We start from the raw sequence: 16,718 nt of genomic DNA on the forward strand, positions 1-16,718 counted from the left end.
CGGCTCTTTCAAAGAGGCTTCATGTTAGTTATCCCTCCTCTTGCATTCACCTCTGTCCTACCCTCCTATCTCTCTTCTCTCCTTTTCTTGTCCCTCAAGTTATTCCCCCTCCCCCCTTTATGCCACCTGTACTTTGCCATTCACCTTCCCGAAGATCTTTCTTTCCCCACACTGCCAACGACTCCTTTCTAGTTCCCTAGGTTCTAGATAGGTAATCCAAGTTAAATGCAATGCAGCTCTCTTTCTCTCCCTCTCTCCCCCTCTTCCTTCCCCCCCTTTCTCTTTCCCTCTCTGTCTAAGTAAAGGCTCATGTGCATGAACTGAAAATTGATGTAAAGCCTCATGAGTGTTAGGTACGCATTCTACCACTAAGCTGTATTCCCAGACCCTCTTTTGCTTTTTGTTTGTTTGTTTGTTTGTTTTTGAGACAAGACTGCCTCAAACTCACTACATGCAGAGATTGACTTTGCATCCCTGATCCTCCTGCCTCCACATCCTGAGAGCTAGCACTGTAGGTGTGCATCTCCACTTCCACTTCACGTGGGTGGGAGTAGAGGGACGTTCTCTTTCCTGACCTTTGCGGGTTTGCTAACTGAGAATTCAATTTTATATAACATCTATTGCTATTATCTTTTTATAATTATTGCATGAGGGTATCATATGAGAGAAAACTGAATATTCCCAAATCAAGTGTGACTTAAAAGTTTATGCATTCTTTTAATAAGAAAGAAGAAAAGGGAAGAAGGGAGAGCTAGTGCTTAAGCGTGTGTGCTGCTCTTTCAAAGGAATTGAGTTCAGTTCTCAGCTCCCAAGTCATGTAACTCACACCTGTCTGTAACTCCAGCTCCAGAGGATCTGATGTCATCCTCTGACTTCTGTGGGTACCTACATATACACACGCACGCACACATGCACACTCACACACACACCGAAAAAAATAAACTAAAAGGGGGAGCATATATACACATATATACGTATGCATTTGTGCATGTAACCTAGGGAGTACAAATTATGGAAAGATGACCAGGCTCTCACATGGATAGTTAATAACTAGCCTGAAAAACTCTTATCTCTTCCTGTAACTTGTTAATGGAGAGAGAAGGAGAAAGAAAGAGAGAGAGAGAGAGAGAGAGAGAGAGAGAGAGAGAGAGAGAGAGAGAGAGTTTATGGAGGGTTTTCATGATGCCTGGGTTGAATCTGAAGATTGGTTTTGCTGTTGTTTGCTTGTTTTGTTTTTTTTGTTTTGTTTTGTTTTGTTTTTGAGACAGGGTTCTGGAACTTGCTCTGTAGACAAGGTTAGCCTGGAACTCACAGACATCCACCTGCCTCTGCCTCTGCCTCTCGAGTGCTGGGATTAAAGATGTGAGACTTTCTTTGCTTTATGTTTAAAAAATCACTTATGAGTGAGTACATGTGATAATTATCTTTCTGTGTCTGGGTTACCTCACTTAATATGATGTTTTCTAGCTCCATCCATTTACCTACAAATTTCAGGATGTCATTATTTTTTTCTGCTGTGTAGTACTCCATTGTGTAAATATACCACATTTTCCTTATCCATTCTTCAGTCGTGGGGCATTTAAGTTTTTTCCAGGTTCTGGTTATGACAAACAATGCTGCTATGAACATAGTTGAGTTCATGTCCTTGTGGTATGATTGAGCATCCTTTGGGTATATACTCAAAAGTAGTATTGCTGGGTCGTGAGGAAAGGTTGTTTCCTAATTTTCTGAGAAACCACCATACTAATATCCAAAGGGGTTGTACCAATTTGCACTCCCACCAGCAATGGAGGACTGTTCCCTACAAATCACAATCCCAGAGAACATAGACAACAATGAGGACCCTAAGAGAAACATACATGGATCTAATCTACATGGGAAATAGAATAAGACAAGATCTCTTGAGGAAATTGGGAGCATGGAGACCGTGGGAGAGGGTTGAAGAGGAGAGGAGAGGAAAGGAGGGGGAGCAAAGAAAAACATAGAACTCAATAAAAATCAATAAAAAAAGATAGAAAAAATAAAGATGTGAGGCACCATCATCCAGCTGGAGGCTGTTTTTGATCAGAAGACATTCTTCGGAGAAGCCTCTTTTATGCATCCATGGTTCCCCGAAGTTTGATGTAATCATCAGAGTAATGTAGCATACTGGAGGGCTGTATTTCCTGTACGCTTCCCAATTTACAAACAGAGTTGATTTTACTGTGGCACCCGGATGTGTACTTATCTCCTCTTCTCATCAGATGATATAGAGATCCAGCCTAGTAGCTTGCTGTGAGGACATAACACATAGAAACAAACAAACAATACCTGATTCCAGCCAGGGAAGCAAGTAGGCTAACTGCAGATTTCATGCTTCCCTTTGTTCCTCCAAGTCTAATCCCCGGGCCTCACCCACAGCTCGGTGGTAGATCACCTCTCCTCACTCTGCCCCTATTCCCAGGAACTAAGCAGATCACCACTAAGTAGAACACCCTGCTTTCCTCCCTCCTGTGGACCCCCTTAGTACTCCCCTCCTAGCCCAGTCCTAAGTGTCAGTTCCCAATACCTAGAAATACATTTGCCCTAGAATCCCCAGCGGCTTCAAACTGTCAGGATCTCAGAAGAGTTTTCCTGCCAGGCAACACAGAGCAACCACACTCTCCTAAGAACCAGACAGAGGATCAATAGAAACCAAGGAGGAAAACACCCATTCAACAAAGACAGCACCAGATGTCAAGCACCAAGAATTCTATCTTCCCAAACCCAATGCCGAGACACCAGCATAAAGGCACAGTCACATCCCCCAGGACAGTCTCCTCTAGAGCCCAGCAACCCTACTGCAGCAGACCCCGAGGGTTGCAGCACAACTGACACCAAGAAAAAGAACTGAAAATAGCCTTTATGAAAATGGTAGAGGAAACGAATAAATCCTTTAAAGAAAACCGTGAAAATACAAACACATAGTGAGTGGAAGGAAAGGAATAAAATAGTTCAAAGCCTGAAAAGGAAAACAGAAATCAATAAACAAAACCCAAACTGAACCGGACAATGGTGGCAGTAATCTCAGAGTCAGCCTCACCAATAGAATGCAAGAGATGAAAGAGGGAATCTCAGGCTTTGGAAGATATAATAGGAGGAATGGAGCCTCAGTCCAAGAGAATATTAAATCTAAAACAATCCAGTCACCAAATAGTTAGGTAATCTGCACTATGAAAAGATCAAATCTTAGAATAATAGGAATAAAGGAAGGAGAAGGAGCTGAGATGGCAGGCTGTGGTGGTTTGAACAAGAATGGACTCCATATGCCAGGGAGTGGTGGCTCATGCCTTTAGTCCCAGCGCTCGGGAGGCAGAAGCAGGCAGATCTCTGTGAGTTTGAGGCCAGCTTGGTCTACAGTACAAATTCCAGGACAGCCAGGGGTACACTGAGAAACTCTGTCTCAAAAAAAAAAAAAAAGCAAAACAAACAAACAAACAAAAAACCAAAAAAGAATGCAAGCAAACAATCTAACAGAAAAGAATGACCTCCACAGGTTCATAGATTTGAATGCCTGGTCACCAGAGAGTGACACTATTTGAAAGGATTAGGAAGTGTGGTCTTGTTGGAGGAAGTGTGTCACCGCTGCTGGTGGGCTCTGAGGTTTCAAGGGCCCAGACTAGACCCAGGGACTCTCTCTCTCTCTCTCTCTCTCTCTCTCTCTCTCTCTCTCTCTCTCTCTTTCTCTCTCTCTCTTCTCTTTCTCTCTCTCTCTCTCTCTCTCTCTCTCTCTCTGTCTCTCTCTCTCTCTCTCCCTGCTTACTGCAGATCCAGATGTAGAACTCTTAGCTCCTTCTCTAGCACCATGTCTGCCTTCACATTGCCATGCGCCCTCCCTACCATGATGACAATGGACTAAACCTCTGAAACTGTAAACAAACCCCAGGTAAGTGTTTTTCTTAATAGGAGTTGCTGTGATCATGGTTTCTTTTCATAGCAATAGAACACTGACTTAGACAAGGCACAGAAAATATTTTCAACAAAATTATTTAAATTTTTTTTCCTAATTTAAAGACGGAGATGCCTACCAAAGTTCAAGAAGCATATAGAACACCAAGTAAGAAAATAAAGTTCTCTTGGCACATAATAATCAAAACACCAAAGGTACAGAACAAAAGAAAGAATATTAACAGCTGCAAGGGGAAAAGATCAAGTACCATATAGAGGCAGATCTATTACACCTGACTTCTCAATGGAGACTCTAAAAGTCAGGAGGGCATGGACAGATGTTCTATAGACTCTAAGAGACTACAAAGTGGCAGCCCAGACTAGTATACCCAGCAAAACCTCCAATCACAATAGAGGGAGAAAATAAGACATTCCATGATAAAATCAAATTGAAACAAATACCCATCTACAAATCCAGAAAGACACACTAGAAGGAAAACTTCAAACTAAAGAGGTTAACCACACCCAATGAAACACAAGGGATAAATAACCCTAGACCAGCAATCAAAAGAGGGAAACACACACACACACACATATGCACCTACAACAAAATAATTAATATCTCTCAATATCAGTGGTCTCAATTCCTTAATAAAAAGACACAGACTAACAGAATGGATGCAACAACAACATCCACCCTTCTGCTGCATCTAAGAAATATACCTTAACTTCAAGGATGATATCACATCAGGGTAAAAGGATAGAAAAAGATATTACAAGCAAATAGACCTAAGAAGCAATCTGATATAGCCATTTTAATATCTGACTTCAAACCAAAACTAATCAGAAGAGATAAAGAAGGACACTATATACTCAAAAAAGGGGAAATCCACCAAGAGGACATTGCAATTCTTAACATCTCTGCATCAAACACAAGGGCACCCAATTTTGTAAAAGAATGATTTCTACCGCTTAAATCACATATTGTCCTTCACACACTGACAGTGGGTGACTTCAATACCTCACTCTCACCAATGAACAGGTCATCCAGACAAAAACTAAACAGAGGAACAATGTTATGAACCAAATGGAACTAACAGATGTTTACAGAACACTTCACACAAGCACAAAGAATATACCTTCTTCTCAGCATCTTATGGAACTTTCTTTAAAATCGACCCCATACTCAGACACAAAGCACATCTCAATAGATACAAGAAAAGTGAAATAGCACCCTACATTCTGACTATCACAGATCAAAACTGGTTATCAACAATAGAAAAAAACAGAAAACTTATGAACGCATGGAAACTGAACAACTCTCTACTGAATAAAAAGTGTGTCAAGACAGAAATTATAACGAAATTAAAGACTTTCTAGAATTGAATGAAATGAGCACAGAGCATACCCAAATCTGTGGAGCACAGTGAAGGCTGTTCTAAGAGGCAAGTTCATGTCACTAAGTACCTACATAAAGTATTACAGAGCTCTAATATTAGTAACTAACAACACACCTGAAAAGCTCTAGAACAAAAAGAAGAAATCACACCAAAGAGGAGAAGACAGCAAGAAATAATCAAACTCAGGGCTAAAATCAATAAAATAGAAACAAACAAACAAGTAAAAACAATACAAGAATCGGTGAAACAAAGAGTTGATTCTTTGAGAAAATCAATAAGGTTGATAAATCCTTATCCAAATTAACTAAAAGGCAGAGAAAGAATATCTAATTAACAAAATCAGAATGAGGCAGATGTGGCAACTGCTGTCAGTCAGGAAGGGTGGGTTGGGGACCGAGGGTGGCAGAAGCACACCCGGGTGCACCTAGAGTTGGTCATGAGCTTCCCTGGGAAAGACCTGAACAGAATGCTGATAGCACAGGCACTAAGATCAACAAGTAACAAATGGAACCTCATGAAACTTAGAAGCTCCTTCATGGTGAGGGACATCATCTTTCGAACTAAATGACAACCTACAGAATAGGAAAAACTTTTTACCAACTACACATTTGATAGAGGACTATATCTAAAATACATAAAGAACTAAAAAACAAAACAAAACAACACAACAATGTAGGCGTATCAAAGAGGTTCACAATAGCCCAAATGTAGTATAACAAAGGTTTATTTATTTGGAAAGAAAACTTACAGTAAGGGTAGAGGTCCACGATCCTCTGTGTGCACTGGAAGCTGGGAACCAAATTCAGCAGAAAAAGGGGTTACATATGCTTTTCATCTGTGCTTATGGTACCTTAGACCATGCTCCAAATGGGCCAGTATTTAAAAGATTATTGGCTAAAGGAATTCCCACAATATATAGAAATGAATACTTTACAATGGTATGGACTTTGGTTTATTGATACAAATTTAAGGTCAGCTTTGTTATATGTGTATTTCTACTCTTGTTTAAGGTATTATGACTATACAGCCCATTAAAAATGTAATGTATAATCAAATTTACAGATTAACAGTCATTTATAATAGTCAAACTTGTAGTCTTGTTAGTTAGGTTTTCTAGATATATAAATATATTTTAGTTAGATAGATAATCTTCAGCACTTCAAAGACCTACAGAATACGGCATTTAAAAGGTTTTAAGAACTTAGACTTTTCTCGACAGTGAGACATGTCTGCTTCTGGCAGCACCAAGTACTTCAACAGGATGATGGGCATCGAAGAGGCTCTGTATGGAGTTTGCTAGCCATTTGGGCAAGAAACTTCTCTTGCCTGGACTGCTTGATGGGATGCTGTGTGAACTGGACATGCAGGACCCACAGAAAAATGACTGCTAAACATGCCAAAAAAAGGTAAGATGGGGGGACTGGAGAGATGGTTCAGTGGTTGAGAGCACTGGCTGTTCTTCCGGAGATCCTAAGTTCGATTCCCAGCAACCACATGGTGACTCACAACCATCTGTAATGAGATCGGTGCCCTCTTCTGGCCTGCGAGCATACATAGAGGCAGAATGTTGTGTACATAATAAATAAATAAATCTAAAAAAAAGAGAAGGTAACATGGTCTTTTAGGGTTCCTGCTTCATAAAAGAGTCTGCCAGGCATTCTGCAGGACACAGAAGAAAGTGACTGACCAACTGCTAATATAGGCAAAATAGTCTTTCAAATTTCCTGTTTCTTGGAAAAATCTGCCAGATACTATGGTCCTATAGACTGAAGATGGATGCCCCAACATTACAGAATTTTGGGTAACTGTCCAGGCAGCATGATGTCTCTGTCAATTCTAGAGTTTTGGAAGTTGTTTATAATGCACTTCTTGTTTATTTAGGAACTATTATATCCTTCTGGGGTCTTTGGTGGAGTTCAAGACAGTTATAATTTTCCTTAGTTACGACAAAAGATAAATTAGATATGAAACTTTAGACTAACAAAGAAATATTGTAACTGTAATTCTTGCTTGATACCTGTTTTGTTATATGTAACTTTACTATGTTAATGTTAAAACCTTCTTTTTTATTTAGACAGAAAAGGGAAGATGATGTGGGATTCCCTTCTGTATGCTGTGAATATGTTTTATTACCATTGGTTAATAAAGAAGCCACTTTGTCCAATGACAGGGCAGAATATAGCAAGGCGGTAAATCTAAGCAGAGATAAGAGGAGGAAAGACGGCGGAATTAGGCAGATGCCATGTAGCTGCCCAAGAGGTAACAACCACGAGCCTTGTGATAAAAAATAGAAATAGGTTAATTTAAGATGTAAGAGTTAGTTAATAAGAAGTCTGAGCTAATAGGCCAAAGAATATGCAATTAATATTAGCCTCAAAATGGTGATTTCATAAGCTGTTGCAGGAGCTAGTGTGCAGGACCCATTGGGTGGAGAGAAACCGCTCTAGGGGGACCAGTGGAATGGAGAATATTTGTAGCTACACAACAACAAAAAAATCCCATTAGGCTTAAAAAAAACAACCCAATTTTAAAAAATAGAATACAGCTCTAAATAGAACTCTCAAAAGAGGAAACTCAAATGGCCAAGAAACACTTAAATAAGTGTTCAACATCCTTAGTCATCAGGGGAATGCAAATCAAAACTACTTTGGGATTTCATTTTACACCTGTCAGAATGGCTAAGATCAACAAAACAAGTGACTGCTCATGCTGGAGAGGATGTGGAGCACTTCTCCACTACTAGTGGGAGTACAAACTTGTACAGCTACTGTGGAAATCAGTGCGGTGTTTCTTCAGGAAAATGGAAATTGATCCACCTCAAGATCTAGGCATACCACTCTTGGACATAAACCCAGAGGGCATTTTATCCTTAAAGAAGAAAGACACTTGTTCAACCATACTTACTGCTGCTCTAATCATAAAAGTCAGAAACTGGAAACAACCAAATGTCTCTCAACAGAAGAATAGATAAAGAAAATGAAATGCGGTAGATTTACACAATGGAGTATGGCTCAGCTGTTAAAAAATAATATCATAAAATTTGTAGGCAAACTGATGGAACTAGAAAAAGAAATCATCTTGAGTGAGGTATCCCAGACCCAGAAAGAAAATATATATTCACTTATATGTGGACATTAGCTGTTAAGTCAAAAATAACCAAGGTGAAAACCACAGAACCACAGAGGTTAGGTATAGAGTAAGGAGTCAGGTCCCAAAGAAACTCAGGACAAATGACTAACTGTTGTGCCTATTTGACATACCAAAGCACATGCAGGCTGCCAGGCTCCCTTAGCATAGCAAGCACTTGGTACCAGAGTCCTGGTTCCTCTCGGCATTTCTCACCCCTGTCCTCCATGCTAAACCCCTCTAGCCCCTGAGTTTTGCTTCCCTTGGCCTAGATTCCTAGAAAAACCCTGCTTGCATGTAGGCTTAAACCAATAGAATATCTTTATTAGCTAGCTACTGATCACACTGTGTGTTCAGGATTTCAGCATAGCCCTGAGCCTTTCTCAGGGTGAGCTTTAAACACAAAAACCATGTTTTGGGCTAACAGACTTCAGGTAACTAGGACAGTTATCCAGAAGCAGAACTGTAGTAGCTAAAATGCCAAGTTAGTACATTTAGTCTTTCCCAGAGCTATGAACTTTGATGTATTAGGCCATTGTTTTATTTTTGGCAGGTTGTGCTATGTATTGAGTTTTACAGCCCAAATGGCACTTCTATCATGTAGTCAGTTGTGCTAAGATATGGGGTCCTATTAAGATCTGGGGCCTTCTTACAGTTGTGTCCTCATTTTTACTCATAAGGGACTGATGTGGGAGAATTGTCTGTATTCTGTCAATCATATTTTAATAAAACACTGATTGGCCAGGCAGGCAGTATAGGCGGGAAAACCAGACAGGAAGTAGAGGTGATGCAATGAGAACAGGAGAATTCTGGGAAGCAGGGAGGTTCCTCTATCACTCCTGCGCAGACCACCGAAGAGGCAACATGTAAGCTGACAGCTGAAAAAGGTACCAAGCCATATGGCTAACATAGATCAGAATAATGGGTGAAGATAAGTCATAAGAACTAATAAGTAGCCTGACCTAATGGGCCAATCAGCTTTATAACTTAGAGAGATCTCTGTGTGATTGATTTTCTCTGGGACTTGCCAGCTGTGGGGTACCGGGTAGGAACAGATACCCCAACAAGCTGGCCCCTCATGTTACAAGGGACTAGGTGGGACAGATAGATATTGTTAGGAAAGAGAATAGAATGGTTATGGATAGATGGGGGCTGGAACAGGAACATCAAATGAGAAGAAGGAGGAGCAAAGGGGGCAAGAGAGGAAATACAGAAAGAGACAGCTAAAACTAAGGGTCATTTGAGGAGTAGTACAGAAACCTAGTACAGTAGAAGCTTCCTAAAACAGATCTATATGTGAAGGCAAGCTAAATGAAATTGCCAAATAATGGAGGTGACAGAGCCCCAGTGGGCCATCTCCTGTCACCAAATGAAGCTTCTAGTACTGGGATTGGGTTAAATCTAATTGATTTGTTGGCCAAAGGGGCCCCACAGGAATCCCCAAACAATTAAGTCTGTTGCCAAGACTATAGATTGATCTCGACAAACTGAAGGCTGCATTGCTGATGACAACACTTACAAAACTCACTGAACACGGTGAAGTTGAGAAGTAGAAGCTGGTGCCTACATAGAGCCTTCACCCATATATCCTAGCATCTTTGGTACAGGAAGATACTCTGCACACTACCAAAAGAAACATAAACACCAGCCCAGCCACAAACTGATGGACCAGACTGATTCCATTTTAAGATTAGAGGCCATCTTAACTGGGTACTGGAGATGTACACCTTTAATCCCAGCACGTGGGAGGCAAAGGCAGGAAGATCTCTGAGTTCTGATCTACAGAGCAAGATCCAGGACAGCCAAGGATGCATGGAGAAACCCTGTCTCAGAGACCCCCAGTAGTAGTATTTTCTCATTGAGACCACCAGCCCACAAATAATGACAGAGATTTATTATTAATTATGAAAACTTGGCCTTTAGCTTAGATTTGTTTTCAACTAACCCTTATAACTTAATTAACATAGTTTTTAATCTACCTTCTGCCTCATGACTTGTTACCTCATCTCTGTACTGTGTGTCCTGCTCTCCCTGCCTACCTATTGACCATTCAGCTCTTTATTAAACCAATCACAGCAATACATCTTCACACCATGTACAAATATCCCACAACAACCTCCCCCTCTTCCCAAAGATTAGAAGTCATTTTGTTATAAGATCAAAATAAGGCCATTCCTGTTTTCTGTAAAACTTGGGTTTGACCTCATTCCTGGAACATGACATGTTCCACACTGTGTACCCTGATCTCCACTCTGGTAAGACCCTCTAGAAATCCCTCAACCTTTGAAAACCTCCTAGTCTTGCAGTTCTTGAGCTATATAAATCCCACATTCTCCTGTGTTTGATACTGTTCTTTCAAGCCCTGTTTTAGAGAAATAGCCTTGTCTGACAGAAAATAAAACTTGTTTAACTTGACTAAAAGGATTTGGGTAATGGTCTTTACTCTTGTTTGGTGGGATTAACAAAACCCTTTGATCAACAGTGGGATCCTGCCTGCAAGATATGCTGGGGCAATGGAGGAACAAAGTTTAGGAGTAACCAACCATTAGCTAATTTGACTTAAGGCCTGTGCTACAAGAAGAAACCCACACCTGACACAACCGTGGCGACCATGAATCTGTGACTAGATAACCCAGGGACCTAGGATTAAGTCAAATATTACTGGTCTAGTAAAGGAACATATCAATAAAGTGATTTCTAATGACATTCTGTTGTACTCATGTGGGACCCTCACCCCTTATTCTCAAAGGGGCGAGAAGAAATTTCCTAGCAGAATGTTTTCCCAGGAAGATAGTGGCCTTCCCCTCTCCTACCCGGGAGATTCTGAGCACAAGGTCACTTAGCTCAGCCCACCTAGCCAGCCACCTGGTGATAAAAAAGCAGGATGGGAGAGAGCAAAAGACCTTGCACCAATGACAAAAGCAGCTCCAAAAAGCCTCTTTGTAATTACACCTTTAAATGCTTACCCCACAGAGGAGATTCAACTCCTCTCTACCTCACTGCAATGGGTTTGGAAACAGGGGTTCCAAACATGTTTGTATTATGCTAATTACACCTTGCTTATTATAATCTGGGCCTCTCTGGTGGTCTCTCTATGGGGGTCATAATCTGGGCACAACACTCACAGATCAGTTCCTTGCTCAGCCGTCATCAGAGAAGCTTCTTCCTGCAACAGACAGAAACAAATACAGAGATCCACAGTCAGACATTATCTAGAGTGAGAGACCTTGTAATATTCAGCTATAAGTGGGATGTCTCCATCAAGTCCCTCCCCTCAGGGCTCAGGGAACCCTGTGTAAGAGGAGCCAGAGAGAATGGAGGACACCAAGAAAGCACAGCTCATTAAATCAACGGGATCAACACTCATATGAGCTCATATGAGGCAGCAAACACAGGGCTTGCACAAATCTGCATCAGGTCCTTTGTGTACATGTTATGGCTTTACTATTCTTTTAAAAGATTTGTTTATTTATTTATACAGTGTTCTGCCTGCATGTATGCCTGCAGGGCAGAAGAGGGTAACAGATCTCAATACAGATGGTTGTGAGTTGCTGGGAACTGAACTCAGAACCTTTGGAAGAGTAGTCAGTGCTCTTAACCACTGAGTTATCTCTCCAGCCTCCAGTTTAGTATTTTTATGGGATTTCTGAGTGTGCAAACAAGTGGGTCTCTGATTCTTGTGCCTTCTCTTGAGCTTTTTTATTTGTTGTTTTGTCCAATTTCAATGTGTTAGACTTTGCGTTTTTTATACTATATTTTATTATGTCTTACTTTATTATTATCTCTTAGAAGCCTGTTTGTTTTTTCTTCTTTATTTATTATATATACAGCGTTCTGCAGCATGCAGCCCAGAAGAGGACACCAGATCTCATTATAGATGGTTGTGAGTCCCCATGTGGTTGCTGGGAGTTGAACTCAGAATCTCTGAAAGACCAGCCAGTGCTCTTAACTTTTGAGTCATCTCCTCAGCCTGCCTGTCTGCTTTCTAAAGAGAGACAGAAAGGGAGTGAATCTGGATGGGAGGGGAGGTTGGGAGGAACTGAAAGGAGTAGAGAGTGGGGAAATTGTAATCGGGATATATTATGTGAGAAAAAAAGATATTTTCAATAAAAGGAAAAACAATTTCAAAAAAACAAAACCCTTCTTCATCTGTTCATGAACTTTCAGTTTCTCCCACCTTTTGGATACTGCGAATGATTCGATAAAGAGGGTGGAGGTGTAGGTATTTTGGAGACTGAAGCTTTTTCTTTCACAGGTGGTGGCAACCCTCAACTAATACTTTATTAATGTCTGTGGCCAGAGAATTCTCTGTTGTGTGTGGCTGTTCAATCTGTAGGGTACTTAGCAAATACTTCCGGGTGACAATCGCGACTCTAAGGAAACACTGTGAGATTTGCAATGTGTTTCTTTTTAATTTCCTTTTTACTTCTCAAAAATAGCAGAGGTCACAAAGCTGCCATTCTGAAAGCACAAGAATTTTGAACCTGTGACCAGCGAAGTGGATAGCCCGAAGATAAGTCTGAGTCCTCCCATAACGAAGCCCGTCTTCGCAATGCAAGCTGGGACTTGTAGTTCCGAGCTACATTCCCGTCCCAGAACGAGCAATCACTTCCTCATTGCTTTGCGTGCCGCGGCTCCCGGAAGTTGGGGCGTGTTAAAAGCGTCTATGGTCTTTTCCCACAGATTGACAGCACTGACAGCCAATAGATTACCGGAGTCCTGTGTCCTGTTACATGATTGGTTTGCAATTTTGTAACCGCCCTGACAAACTTAGGGGGAATTGGCTGAGCCACAGTTTTGAAAATCGTAGATTCGCCCGCGCTCGCTGCTCCGTTGGTGCTTGCCTGTGGCGAGCCCTGAGCCCCGGCGCCTAGCGGGTTGGGCTTGGCGGGGAGTTTCTTCTGCGGAGGCCGCGGCCTGGAATCGTAGTGGTCGGGGCAGACGCGCAGACGCCGGGTGAGTGAGTGCAGGAGGCCGGTGGCGGGGCCGCGGTGGTCGGCATCCGGTCCTGTCCGCTTCTTTGCCCAGGCCGGGCCAGAGGCTTGACCCCTCACCCTCGCCCCTTGTTGCCTGTGATGTGGGGGTCACTTTCCAATGGTGCTGGGCTTGGAGCTAACCTCCACTCCGGTGCACCTGGGCCCTGGGATCTGAGAAGGACCAATCCCCTCCCCCACGCGGGGCCTAACACATAGTACACAGCCTGGGCCGCTGTGTGGATCCGGACCCAAGTCTCCGTACCGTAACGACTGCTGAGCTTCCTGCACCCCAGCTGAGTAGCATTTTAAAACTGTCCCACGTGTAATTAATACAAATGCTGCAGGATCCCAGGGGGCGGCAGGCAGCAGAAACGCTGCAGGTCTCCAAGTGGTGGCAGGCAGGGGACAGCGGGTCCCGAGAGTAGCCAGTCCCAGGCAGGCACGATGCACGAGACCACGCCGCAGGTCTCCGAAGGTGGCTGGTCCCCGGCGGCCAGAGACGGACAGATGGGCACTCCATGTAGAGTGAGGTTGGATATTTATTAGGTTGGTTATGGAGGGGAAGGGAAAAGAGGAGAAATTCAGAGAGGGAGAGAGAGAGAAGTGGGTGACAGAAGAGACAGACGGAAGCTGCCTCCCAGAGGGAGACAGAAAGTGCCCCCAGAAGGCACTCAGGCTGGAAGCTGAAAATCAGCCTGCCTCAGCTAACATGGGAGGGAGTGGGCGTGGCTTGTCTCTTAAATTAAGAGACAGGATAGACCATTACACCAGGTCCGGAAACTGAACCTGCCTTTTTGTCATTCCCGCAAGCGTAGTCTCTTGTCTGCAGTGCAGTTCCGTCCAGCCTCCTGCTGCCCAGGGGCAGGTTTGTGCCGTTCTGAACTTGTAGGTAGTGTCCAGGAGGCCTGTAGCTAGTGGTCAAGAGCAGTTTAAATCCATGCTCCGCCTCCTGATTTACTTGGTGACTTTGACTTAGACTTCTTGTCACCTTCTATGTGCGTGGGTATCCTGAAATATGTGGCAAGAAGGAAATGAGAGGGTCCCTGGCCCGAAGTAGGACTCTGAATGAGAGAGCAACTATAGTGATCAATCTTCGTGCGTGCAGATGCGTGGGGAGAGGTGCTTAGTTCACTTCCTGCACCCTAAGGAGAGAATGCAGTGGAGGTGCTAATCTGGTGAATGGCAAGAAAGAAGTATTTATGGAAAGGAAGTGATCTCCCTTCTCCCTTGACTGGATTTGGATGCTCTGGTTCTTTTATGGGCTTAGGGTGAAGTTTCCCAGGAGTCGGATTCTTGTTACACACCTGCTTTCTCAGGGTCACCTCTTCTAACTTGCAGTGAGGGCCTGCTAGAAGGCACATTTCCTCATGGAGGAAGTGTGGTTTTGGAGTTGGTTGAAAGACGTTCTCACTCATGTTGGCAGTTTGAACAGATGCTTTGTAAAGTTACCCACTTGTTGCTTTCTGTAGCTCCCTTGCAAAAATCTTTGGTGTCCTTGAACAGTGTTCTCTTTGCTGACCTTGAACTGAAGTCTTGGGCTTTGCCCGGCAGGTCTAGTGTAGAGGGATGGGGAGACTGGGGTGGTAGTGGAAAGGCCATATTTGTGATTAGCTGACTGCACAGTTTTTTCTAAAGCCACAGTGCTCCTGTGTTTGCTCCATTTAGTGCTGCTCTTGGCAGTTAGCTCAGGGTCTTTGGGTGTGTATTGGCCTGTCCTAACCTGTACCCAGTGAGTTACTCACTGAGTGTCCCTGTGTGTGATGGTGATGGTAAGGAAAGCTTCAGTATTAGTTGATGGATGGATGAATTCATTCCTCAAGTGCCAGGCATCTGGAGGGCTACACATTTTGTTGATGAACAAGACCTTAACTGCTTGCTCTCAGGGAGCAATGATTAGTAGGTAGAGAGAGCAAAAGTAGCAAACGAACAAGCACTCATTTGCTGTGCACATAACACATAACTCTGTGTGTGAGATCTTGGTTTGGGTTGGAGGTCTGGCCTCGCTGAGGATCTGAGAGCTAAGTGAAGAAGCTATACAAAACAGGAGACAGAGTTCCTAGAAGGCAGAACTTGTTTGAAGGACAAAGGGATAGTGTGCCCCACAAATCAAACCGAAGAACTTTAAAGGAAAACCCTAGAGTGTTTTAATGCTACAGCATACCTGTGGCGTCAAATTCCAGAAGGATGGGGGATCAGTAATCTAGCTTTTCCTTCTGTGACCTTTGTAGGCAAGAGACTGAGGTGTACATGTGTGGTTCCTGCTTTTCAAAGTGTAAGTTGGTAGTCACCAATCTGATTAAGGAGAAGGCTAGTTCATTCACCTCTTCCACTATTGCTAGGCATCTTAGCTGGGGTCATTCCTGTGGATTCCTGGGAATTTCCCTGGCACCGGGTTTCTCCCTAACCCCAAAACGCACCCTTCCCATCAAGATGTCTCTTCCTAATTGTCATCCGAGAGCCTTTACCCAGTAACTGATGGAAGCAGATGCCGAGATCTACAGCCAAGCACTGCGGGGACTCCCGAGAAAGGAGAAGGGACTGTACAAGTGGGAGGAGGGGGCGGACGAAGAGGGCCCACAGAGACAGCTGACCTTAGCTCATAGAGCCTGGATCAGCAGTGAGGGAGCTTGCATGGGACTGATGTGGGCCTTCTGCATGTGTGTGACAGTTGTGTAGCTTGGTCTGTTTGTAAGGCTCCTAGCCTTAAGATTAGCTGGCTTTTGGGAACCTGTTACCCGTGCTGGATTACTTTGCCCAACCTTTATGCAGGGGGAAAGCTCATTCCTACCTCAACTTGAAGTGCCATGCTTTGTTCAAGCTCATGATAGGACAGACCCTTTCTGAATGGAGTCAGAGGAGGAGATGAAGGAGGGGAAACTGTTGTTGGCATGTAAAATAAATGAAAATGTTAATTAAATAAAATTTAAAAAAGAAAAAAGTTACATATTATCCTAAAAGGAAGTGTAAGAGTGGTGGCTCAGTGTCCCTGTGTAAGGTGAAATCTGATGTGCTGTAGATTATGGCTGTCATCCATTATTTTGTCTTTTTATGTGTTTACCACTTGGGGTATTTATTATGTATTTACTGCTTGGGGTATTTATTAAGGCCCTGCTATGACAGTAACAGAATACTTCCACTTAGTGTAGGACTTTTGCTATGATTTTATAACCAGATCATAAGGCAGATATCCAAACACCCAGTTTTTTTAAAAAAAATTTTTTTTTAAATTTATTTATTTGCTTATTATGTATACAGTATTTTTTCTTCAGTTCAGAAGAGGGCACCAGGCCTCATTTCAGATGGTTGTGAG

At 42.8% G+C, this 16,718-nt stretch overlaps 1 protein-coding gene across 1 annotated transcript in view; it reads left to right on the top strand.

The window, feature by feature from the left end:
• Nucleotides 1-13,226: 13,226 nt before the first annotated feature.
• Nucleotides 13,227-16,718, top strand: part of Incenp (inner centromere protein) — a 28,862-nt gene continuing 25,370 nt past the window's right edge. The window contains exon 1 of the mRNA XM_048457903.3: nt 13,227-13,388. The gene's annotated coding sequence lies outside the window, so the exon portion shown is untranslated. The remainder of the gene's footprint in view (nt 13,389-16,718) is intronic.

The sequence above is a fragment of the Myodes glareolus genome, chromosome 7, assembly GCF_982192425.1.
Source record: "Myodes glareolus chromosome 7, mMyoGla1.1, whole genome shotgun sequence".
NCBI lineage: Eukaryota > Metazoa > Chordata > Mammalia > Rodentia > Cricetidae > Myodes > Myodes glareolus.